At 37.8% G+C, this 10,793-nt stretch overlaps 1 long non-coding RNA gene across 1 annotated transcript; it reads left to right on the forward strand.

The window, feature by feature from the left end:
* Positions 1-4,827: 4,827 nt before the first annotated feature.
* Positions 4,828-10,575, forward strand: LOC310899244. Its single transcript, XR_014584103.1, has 3 exons — positions 4,828-5,667; positions 7,221-7,306; positions 9,396-10,575. It is a non-coding gene; the product is annotated as an uncharacterized lncRNA (long non-coding RNA).
* Positions 10,576-10,793: the final 218 nt, after the last annotated feature.

Here is a 10,793-nt window from a genome sequence, read left to right on the forward strand (position 1 = left end):
GGATTAGGAGATGTCAGAAAAGTTGCAGGGACAATGACGAAGATCACAGTCACAAATGTGAAATCAGGCAAGTTTCCCAGGCTCAGATTTTCAGCTAAACGCCCATGTTACCTACAGTCCTTTCTTCCTCCTAAATTTGCTCAAGGATATTCAAGATCTACTGTAATTTTGACTCCTCACTCCTCCTCCATGTGAATGTTTAATTTCACACAGCCCTACCAGCCTCCTCTGCTAGTCTTGATCAAAGTGACAGCATTGCAAGTAGAAAAACTCCTTTTGTCTTTATCAGAAACCACCTGAACCAGGCAGCCTGTTTTGCTGTGTATAAGATTCAGGTTATCAGAACCCTGCAACATCAAGCTCCCAATTCCTTATGCTGCCTGGACTGGTATTGTAGCCTTTGTAGGTATTGTAGCCTTTGTAGGTATTGTAGCCTTTGCCCCTGCTGAAAGCCTAAGCTTTTATCATGCTGCTGAGTTTTCTTGGAACCTTGCTTAATAACAATAGAATTGAAATAAATAATAATAATAAAATCTGTGGTAGAAAACTGTTATTGGAAATATAGTTTTCCCCTTGTGATTTAAGTTGTTCCCATGAATCTGGGAGAGCAGAGAGAGAGGTATTAACAATGGAGTATACCCCAAGCATTACACTAAATTCATGAAATTGCATTGAAAATGAATTGCTAGTTAGAAGGAACGTTTCTGATGGTTAGGATTAGATTAAAACTGAAATCAAGGTGTATTCATCAGAGCTGGCTCTGGGGTGTCTCAAAGGTTTTTTGGTAGCATTCTTTTCTGAAATATTTCTGTGAATGACATCCTTTTAACCCAACCAAAAGTATTTGAGCTTTTGTGAGACATTTGTAGTATTAGTGCTACTGAGTATTGTGAATGTTAAGCAGCTGTTTTGAAAAGTTAGATATCTTGGCTGTTTCCCAACATATATATATTTTTTTTTTTCAAAGAATTGATGAGTTTTGCATACTTTATAGGTGGACTGCCAATAACAATTAATTTTGTACCTTTTCTTTTCCTTCTGTTAATCAAGCCCAATAAAAATGTTTAAATCTGTGTTCAGTGCTTTCACTTTGAATAGCTGGTAAAAAGAACAGTCGTTGGCTATTTCAATGTATTGTTGCTACCTGATTACAAGTAAAATTGATATATTTTGTCTTTTTCCTGTATAAAGTGACTGTATAAGATTGAACACATGCATTTGTTTGACTCTGAAACAAGTGTTTAATTTTGTTATTTTATCTATGGGCAGTCTTTCTTATTTAGGCATGAAATTTATTTTTATTATTAGTTGCATTGTGGCATTACCCAAAAATGTCAGTCTACAATACGTGGAAATAAACAGAGTGGGAAGAAGCTAGTTTTCCTCTAGCTACAAGAAGACAGGGGTCCTAGCTGCCCAAGCTGGGAATGAAGAAAGTACATTTTCATATGGAGTCCCAAATGTTAATTATTTTTCAATATCACTAGTATTTACTTTGTTGCTTGAGACAGATCTTGATGAATACACAAGTGCCTTTATTCATTATTGTTCCAGAAGAGAGCAGGGATTGACAGCCTGCAAGAGTTAAGGAGGTCGGCCTGTGTAAGATTCTGGTAATCTGTTATTAGTACTATTTTTTTTTTTTTTTTTGGCCGGGGGGGGGGGGGGGGCGTCATGGGATATGAGATTGGCTTTAGACACTCAGCAAGCTTGTTTGAAAATATCAGTTACCCAGACCTACTATACCCACTTCTTCTTCTTGACTTACTGAACACTTCACTAGGAAATGCCTTCTTAGGAACCCTTCTTGAAAGACCTCTTAACCTGTGCTGCAATTTAGGTGTAACAACTGAGCAGATGAGCCTAAAGATTTCTCCCGTTCTATCTACTAGAACTGATGAGTGTTTGAAAGATGTACAAAATTCTTCCTTAGTTCTTCATCTTAGTTTGGATGATGTAATTTTCATTCTTACTGTATTTCAAAGGGAACAAAGCTAAGCTAGTTCTTTATGATGCATCTCCCACAATGAAAATGAATTAAAGTAGAAGAATAGAATCAAAATAAATGTAATTTATAGCTTGGAATATAAAATTAATGGCATACATTACCAGTAATTTTATAGGATGATCTTTGATTATCTTTATTGTCATTATAGTGACACCTTTTTTGTTGCTGTTATTTAAATTATTTTTCCACAGGAGAAAAGTATTTTTGTTTTTCTTGTGATAACAGTGACTTAGTCTATTCATCTTTGATTTTCTGAAAATTTCTTTTTTTCATTTTCAAAGAAAGTTTTATGTTTTATTTTTCGGGGAAAAAAAAAAGAGGGAGGGACAACAACACCAAAAACCCTCTAAAGAATGTTTAATTGTTAGAAAAATAAAATAAAGGAAGTATGGTCTACCAAGAAAATTACTATCATGTTGCAAAGTATATCTACTAAAAAATAGAGCGGGGTGAAGGTGGGGGCGGGGGGGTGAGGCATAAGAATTTCTAACTTAAAACTTGGTGGAGGGTCAACATTTGCATTTTAATAGAAATATTTTAGCAAGTATTCTGCCATTATGAGACCATAAACTCTGTGCATTTTGGTATGAAGATAGAATGAAGGTATAAAAGGAACTATGGATTTGTGGAATTTGAAAAAGTATCACGCATTCCTAATTCTTCTTCCATCTACCAGTGGTACTAAAAGTTCATATCTGATATAAAGCAAACAAAACACCCAAGCAAATTACTAAACAGAAGTAGTCTTCTGCTTTGACGTGTATTAGTCAGAAGAAATTATCTCTTTTTAGTGGTTGCTGTTTTAACACACGTAAGTGACAAGCACTTAGTACATCTATTCAGCTGACAATAGAGCTTTGTCACTGGGATGACAAATGAAAAAGGATTGGATTAATTTAGTTATAAAGAGATTTACGTTTTACTTCATCTGACTCTTCTCCACAAGACGGATGAATTATAAATAATAATTTCTTCTGAAGCCACCATTATAGAATGAGGTTGAAAAATTCCACTCTTTGAAATATGCATCATATATCTGGCAGGTAAACCCAAAGAAAGTTCCTTCTGTTATTAACTGAACTCACAGGAGAAAACAGAGTTTATATGATACATGACCTTATTATGTTGCTGGAGCACAGGAATGCTACTATGCTGTTGAATACAACGCCTTCACCATTTTTTTCTCTGGTACGCCTTGGCACATTTAGTGGTAGAAGGGTTGATGTTGTCATCAATGTAAGATTCTTCAAGGTTTCATATTTTTAGAATGATAGAGAAAGATAAAGTCTAAGCTTTTCACAAAAGCCTTGGCAAAGTGTTTCACTTGTTTTCTCAACCATTGCTTTTCACGTAGTATGCACTGACTAATTTATAGTCTGGATTCTATTTAATACCACAGTTAAGCAAAATTAACTGTTGTATGTATTTAATGTTAACCTGAATGTCTGATGGGTCATTTTCTAAACATTCAGATAACACTAAAAGATCAACATAACTGTAAAAGTGCATTATAAAACATAGGATCTAGAAAGAAGTATTTCACAAGCATTAAGTCTTTACTGAAATAAAATGACAGCAAAAGATTGTGATAATAAAATTGACAATTGTCAAATGAACTAATAACTGCGAAATATATTCTTTTGCTTTCCTAAGATGGTCAGATGTAACAGAGTGATTAAGCATGAATCTGAAATTTTCATCTGCTGGTTTTATTCTCTGGGTCAAATTCTATCTGCAGAAACCTACATGTTTATCAGAATTTTAGAAAGCATGCCAGTCTAAAAATAGCACACTATATTAAAAATATATATGTTCAGAAAATCAAGAAATTACATCTTTGTGTGTGTGTGTTTTTTTTTTTGTCAGTTAGTTTCAGCAATATAAATATGACTGACTCCTGTTCCAAGTTCTCTGACATATTTGCACCTTTATCTATAGTGTGTTTTTTTTCTAGTAGCAGCATTTTTATCTTTTATTGCAATGCAGTCGGTCTTTCAACAACATGCATAATTGCACAGCTGGCTCCCAAATGATTGAGCTTGGTAAAAATATGCAAGCATCACAGCCTTGGCTGTGTTCATGTTGTGGTGCTGACTTTGACAGCCACAGAAGCACAGAATACAGTAAGTACCTCTAGAGGGCTCCCAAGTTATTTAAAGAGTTATAACCCTATTACTTTTCACAAAAGGTTATTTTTCTCTTACAGTGGTTTTCTTCTGGGTTTTTTATTTCCCTTCCTCCATTTTTTTTTCTTTGAGTAGTTCCATATTTATCTTTCATTAAATATTTTCAAGTCTATTTATGTACCTTTCATTAACATTTCCTCCTCTCTTTCTTCCCCTCCTGACTCCTTTCGAACATACTTAAAATCTTGATTGTCTGCTTAGGATTGTCTTAAAAGCAAAATCTGAGATCTGTTTGTTTCTGTGCAAAGAGTAAAGGGGGTGTGCTGCTCCAGGACAGCCTTTTAGGCTATGAATTCAAGGTCTCTCCCAGAGCCCTAATCATCAGCATCAAGTAAGGCATTATTTTACACATACTATCCTCCTTTGTATGTCTTCTTCTTTGCTATTTGTTTTAATTTCTTTATACATGTACAGCCAGTTAAAATATAAACATTATTAGATGTATTTTTTTATGTTTCCAAAATCATAGCTTTTGAGTTCCCTATGTTGCTCTTACCCAACATGGAGTTCCCCTAATATCAGTGTGCAGTGGGAATTAGTCTTTTATATTCAAACTTTAAGGAATGGATACTTATTCTGTTGTACATGGGTGTTTGGGGTGGGAGATAAAGCTAAGCGCTGGGATTTTTTTTGTTGTTTTCGAGCTAGGTGTAACACTATGCCACCTTGCATGTGTGTAGTAACCACAGTCAGAACATCATCCTGAGAAAACTAGTATGGCTGTTGTCTGTGTTCCTGCTAAGAAATAGCTAAATAAGAAGTATAGTTTAATGCGTGTAACTGTACCTGTCAGTTTTCAAAGGTGAAAGGCAACTGCATTCTGAATGTGGTCCTTTGGGATGAAACCCTGGCTCCTCTCAAGCTGGCTGAAGTTTGAGCATTGACCTAACCAGGAACCTGATTTTGACTTCTACTTTATATGTGTCCAGAAAAGTAAGGGGAAGAGTGAAAAGTAGGCTCAGTCTAATCTATGCCAGCACGTGTACAGTGTTTTCTGCAGCTGGAATAAACAGCAAATAGAATGTGTGAAAGGTGGCTCGAAAACTGTGCAGAGGAAAAGGATCTGGGGGTGCTGATTGATGCTCGCCTGAACACAAGCCAGCAGTGTGCCCAGGTGGTCAAGAAAGTGTCCTGGTTCCAGTTAGGACAGAGTTAAGTAGCTCATAGTAGCTGGTAGGGTGCTATGTTTTGGATTAGGATGAGAAGAGCGCTGATAACATGCTGATGTTTTAATTGTTGCAGAGCAGTGTTTACACCAGGCCAAGGACTTTTCGGCTTCTCGCTCTGCCCTGCCAGCGAGCAGGCTGGGGGTGCAGCAGGAGCTGGGAGGGGACAGACCCAGGACAGCTGACCCAAACTGGCCAAAGGGGTATTCCATACCATCTGACGTCATGCTAAACAATATATAGGGGTGGCTGGCCGGGGTGGGGGGGCCGGCTGCTCGGGAATAGGCTGGGCATCGGTCAGCGGGTGGTGAGCAATTGCATTGTGCATCACTTGTTTTCTTACACATTATTATTGTTAATACTATTATCATTATCACTATTATTATTATTATTGTTATTATTATATTCCTTATATTCCTTATATTATTATATTCCTGTCTTAATAAACTGTCTTTATCTCAACTCACCGGCTTCACTTTCCCGTTTCTCTCCCCCATCCCAGAGAGGGAGGGGGGAGGGTGAGCGAACGGCTGTGTGGTGTTTAGCTGCCAGCCGGGTTAAACCACAACAGAAAGCCAACAGCATCCTGGCTTGTATCAGGAATAGTGTAGCCAGCAGGACCAGGGAGGTGACTGTTCCGCTGTACTCTGCTCTGGTGGAGCCGCACCTCGAGTACTGTGATCAGTTTTGGGCCCCTCAGCACCAGGAGGACATCGAGGCCCTGGAACTTGTCCAGAAAAGGGCTATGGAACTGGTGAAGGACCTGGAACACAAGTCCCATGAGGAGCAGCTGAGGGAACTGGGGTTGTTTAGTCTGGAGAAGAGATGGCTCCAGGGAGACCTTATTGCTCTCTACAACTACCTGAAAGGAAGTTGTGGGGACCTGGGGGTCGGCCTCTTCTCGCAGGTAATTAGTGGTAGGACTAGAGGGAATGGCCTCAAGTTGTGCCGGGGAAGTTCAAGTTGGAAATTAGGAGACATTTCTTCTCAGAAAGAGTAGTCAGGCATTGGAACAGGTTGCCCAGGTAGGTGGAGTCACCATCCCTAGGGGTGTTTAAGGAAAGGTTGGACATGGTGCTTAGGGACATTGTTTAGTGGGTAACACTGGTAGTAGGGTGATGGTTGGACCAGATGATCTTGAAGGTCTTTTCCAACATTTATGATTCTATGATTCTATGACTAATCAGTAGGATAGGTTAATGTGGCATGTGTAATGGCACTATAGGATGGTATAGTTTAAATCAACGTATGGTACGATCAAATGCCACAGATAGCTGTATTTCAGTTGCTCCTTCAACTATATCATGTATTAAGGAAATACCTGACAACAAAAATGTCGGAGGGCTTTACTGAAACCTCTCGAGTATCCATGTGAAGTGCATGGCAAAAGCTGCCCAACAGTACTGAATGTTGATAATGAGAAAACTGAATCAAAAGTAAAGTTTGTTAAAGATGACTGTATGTCTGCAATGAAGTAGTTACTACATTGAAGCACTGAAGTAATTAATATATATTTTAATTACTTCATATATGTATGAATATGCATATACAGACATATATATGAACATGTGTATATGCACACATGTATATGCATAAATATATATGTACATATACATACCTCCCCCCTCAAAAAAAAAAAAAAATCAAAAAACCTTTACCGTGCCAAAGCCATCTCTGTACAGCAAAGCACATGCTTATGTTCCATTGGCATGGAAAAACCCTTCATGAAAGAACTGAAAGTTAAATTATTTGAATGTTAGTCATTCTTACCTTCATATTTGTTTAAGCAGGATTGCCTTAATCTTAACTAAATATGATCATGCTTTAATTTAATTTAATTTTATTTTATTTTATTTTTAGCATTGGCATTTTGAAAACAAGGCAATTGTTCTGAGCACACATACTTGCTTTAACAGATGAAAATGTTGATTAAGTCAACAAAGAAGGTAAGGGGAAAGAAATTTATTATTACCCATTCAAATGAGTGATGTGGACAGCACATAGACTATACATTTCAGTATGGTTTTCTGCCTTTTACAGGCCATTTTATCGTCAAAATGTGACACTGACTCAAATTGAGAATATGATCCAGTGCAAGTTTCCCAACATTTTCTATAGGATGTTTTAGCGAGTCATTCTCCACTTTGGTGTGAAAGATTTAAAGACGCAGGCATTGGTTAATTTCAAGAGAAGATTGAGCAGGACTATCTCAAAATACCAAAATGGCTACTGACAAGTAATCAAGAAATACCTGTTATTTCTGTTTATAACAGAAATTATTGTGCCACTGGAGGTCTCTGAGAAAATGGTCTGTCCAGAAGGCAATAGCTGAGGATGGTCTTGCCTAGGAGAGGTACTAGGTTATCTTTCCAGGTCCATTCTGGTGTATGTACGTCCATTCTGTATGTACGTGACACTGCTATCATATATAAAGTTTTAAAAATGAACAGGTGGCTTCAGTGGTGCTCAAAGCCAAAAGAAAGCATACCTATAACATGCAGCAAAAGCAAAAATGTTTATTTACTTGTACTTTTGGCTCATTTCCATATTATTTTTAACACTGGAAAGAAATGAGGTAAAGAAAGAGAATTACAAAAAGAAAAGTTTAAGTTTAGATAAAGAGTACCAGCAAAAATAGATGCATTATAAAATAAGTTGATGATATTAGTAAATAATTTGACAACAAGTAGCATAATACTTTCTTCTATGTTTAAAAGTAGGAAAAAATATTTTTACAAATAATTCATGAGGTACAATTTGCTTGTGAGCATCTTTAAATATTTAAAACTCCAGAGCTGCTGGCTTGCTTTGGCGGGGTACATAGGTCGTGTATTTTCTTTTGCTTTGACTTAGACAGCTTAACCTTAAGAATCATGGTTTCAGCATAATATTAGTGCCAAAGCCACGATTTGTTATTGTCAGTGATTTTTTTTCACATATCTGTAAAATTATCTGTCTTTAAATATGTCTGCTGTGAATGTATGGACCAAGGCTACCAATAAAAGACATTTTGTATTTTTACTAGAAATACTGTCATGAAAATTTTTCATCTGTCCTTAGGTGCTTGACAAAGCCCATATGACTTTTTTATTTTTATTTTTTAATAAATTTTGCTGCACTTGAAGCAAATGAACTTGGCTTTCAACAGGAAGAAAGTAACTTTATCTCTTTGATATAGTTCTCATTTTAATTTAGGTTTTTGGCTTGTGCAATAAAGACAGTGTTCATAGTATTCATAAAACACCATCCACAGATTTTTTATTTATTTATTTATTTTGCATTCAGGTGAAAGAAAGAAATTTAAACAGAGATATATTTACCTCTGGTTTTCTAAATATTCATATCACATTTATTATCCCATTCACTGAGGGCTTGCTACTAGGTCTGCCAAGTACCAGACATCAGAAATGATTGATGAGATACCTTTTAAGATATAGCCAACAAATGTGAGTTCAGTGATACTACTGATTAAATTAAAAAAAAAAAAAAAAAAAGGGAAAGGAAAGAAAGAAAGGAAAAATGCATCACCAACAAGGTAGAGCAGTAGTAAGGATCATATAACAACCAGAGGAATGAATAGAATATAAATAATTTATGTTTCTTCCATTGGAAGCACAAAATGATTATCTCATTTACACAGGCCATCCTCTTGAACAAATCCTAATTTCTGGCCTTGATCTTAGCATGTATTATTTCAAAACTGCTAAAAAACACGAAGATTTAAAACAAAATTAATTCAGCATTTCAGAATGGGGTAACCTGCTTTTAAAAGTTTTAATATTATCAGTAAAGAAAGTGTTTTTTTTCATGTGTCATGTTTTCCTGCAAAATGGCAAAATAGAAGAGAAAAATGGAAAGCTAAGCATTGGTTTATAAAGAGAAACTAAAACAATTTTCAGTTGAGGACAGATACAATGTAAGTAACATTGTATAGACAAAGAGATAAACAGCTTATTTTAAAATTTTAAGTTATTAATATTTTTTTTTGTATGGCCAAAATAACTTATTGCTTTTAAAAATATTGAATATTTCCAGATGTCATAGGTTGACCTTGGCTGACTGCAAGATGCCCACACAGCCACTCTCACTCCTCCTCCTCAACAGGACAAGGACGGGAGAAAAATATAAGATGGAAAAGCTTGTTGATTGAGATAAAGACAAAGGAGATCATTAGAAATTACTATCAAGGGCAAAACAGACTTAATTTGGGAAAAAATAATGTATCATCGCCAATTAAAAACAAAGAAGAATGGTTAAAAAAAAAAAAAAAGTTAAATGTTTTTCTTTGCACCCCCATCCCAGATGCAACTTCACTCCTTCAGTCCCAACTCTTCTATGTCCTCCCCCAGAGCAGTGTAGGGGAACGCAGCATGGGGGCTGCAGTCAGTCCCAAATGCTTCGTTTCTGCAGCTCTTTCACATTCACTCTCTGCCCCTGCTCCAACGTGGGGTGCCTCCCATGGGATGCCGTCCTTCCTGAACTGATCCTGTGTGGGCTTCCCTCAGGCAGCAGCTCTTCAAGAACTGCTCCCACACGGCTCCATACCACGGGGTCCATCCCCCAGGAGCAAACTGCTCCAGCACGGGCCCCCACAGGCGGCAGCTCCCCCCAGACCCCCTGCTCCTGCGTGGGCTCCTCTCCACGGGCTGCAGCTCCGGCCCGGGGCCTGCTCCTGCGGGGGCTCTCCATGGGTTGCAGCCTCCTCCAGGCCACATCCACCTGCTCCACCGGGGGCTCCTCCACGGGCTGCAGCGTGGAGATCTGCTCCGTGTGGGACCCATGGGCTGCAGGGGGACAGCCTGCTCCACCAGAGGCCTCTCCACAGGCCACAGGGGAACTGCTGCTCCAGTGCCTGGAGCACCTCCTTCCCTCCTGCTGCTCTGCCCCTGGTGTTCACACAGATGTTTCTATTAATAATTATTATTAATTATTATTATTATCATTATTTATTTATTTATTTTCCCCTCCTCCTCTGTCTTCATGCCATTGTTTTGTCCTTTCTTAAATACATTTCCCAGAGGCACCACTGTGTTGGCTGCTGGGCTCAGCCCAGCCCATTGCAGCCTGCTGGATCCAACTGTGTTTGGCACTGGGCAGCACCACCCTCTTGCAGCCCCCCCACTGCCAACACCTTGGTAGTGACACCCAGTACCCCAGAATTCATGAAGGCCAACATCCATGGTGTAGGCTGAAGTGCCACTACGTAGAAGAATGTCCTCTCTAGGAAGGAAAGAGTGTGTTTCTAAGTTCTGAAACGATGAAACCCAAGTTGCCTTTGATGTCTGTATACAGGACAGATAAACATAGCAGTAGTTTAGAGATATTTTCAGTCAAATTTATTCTTGTGTATTTCTTTGTTTTCTTTGGGGTTACTTAAATAATTAATGTAAAAATATATATTTAAAATTTCAGGGTGGGACTTTTTAAAATTAT

The sequence above is a fragment of the Anser anser genome (genome assembly GCF_964211835.1).
Source record: "Anser anser genome assembly, chromosome: 4".
Classification (NCBI taxonomy): domain Eukaryota; kingdom Metazoa; phylum Chordata; class Aves; order Anseriformes; family Anatidae; genus Anser; species Anser anser.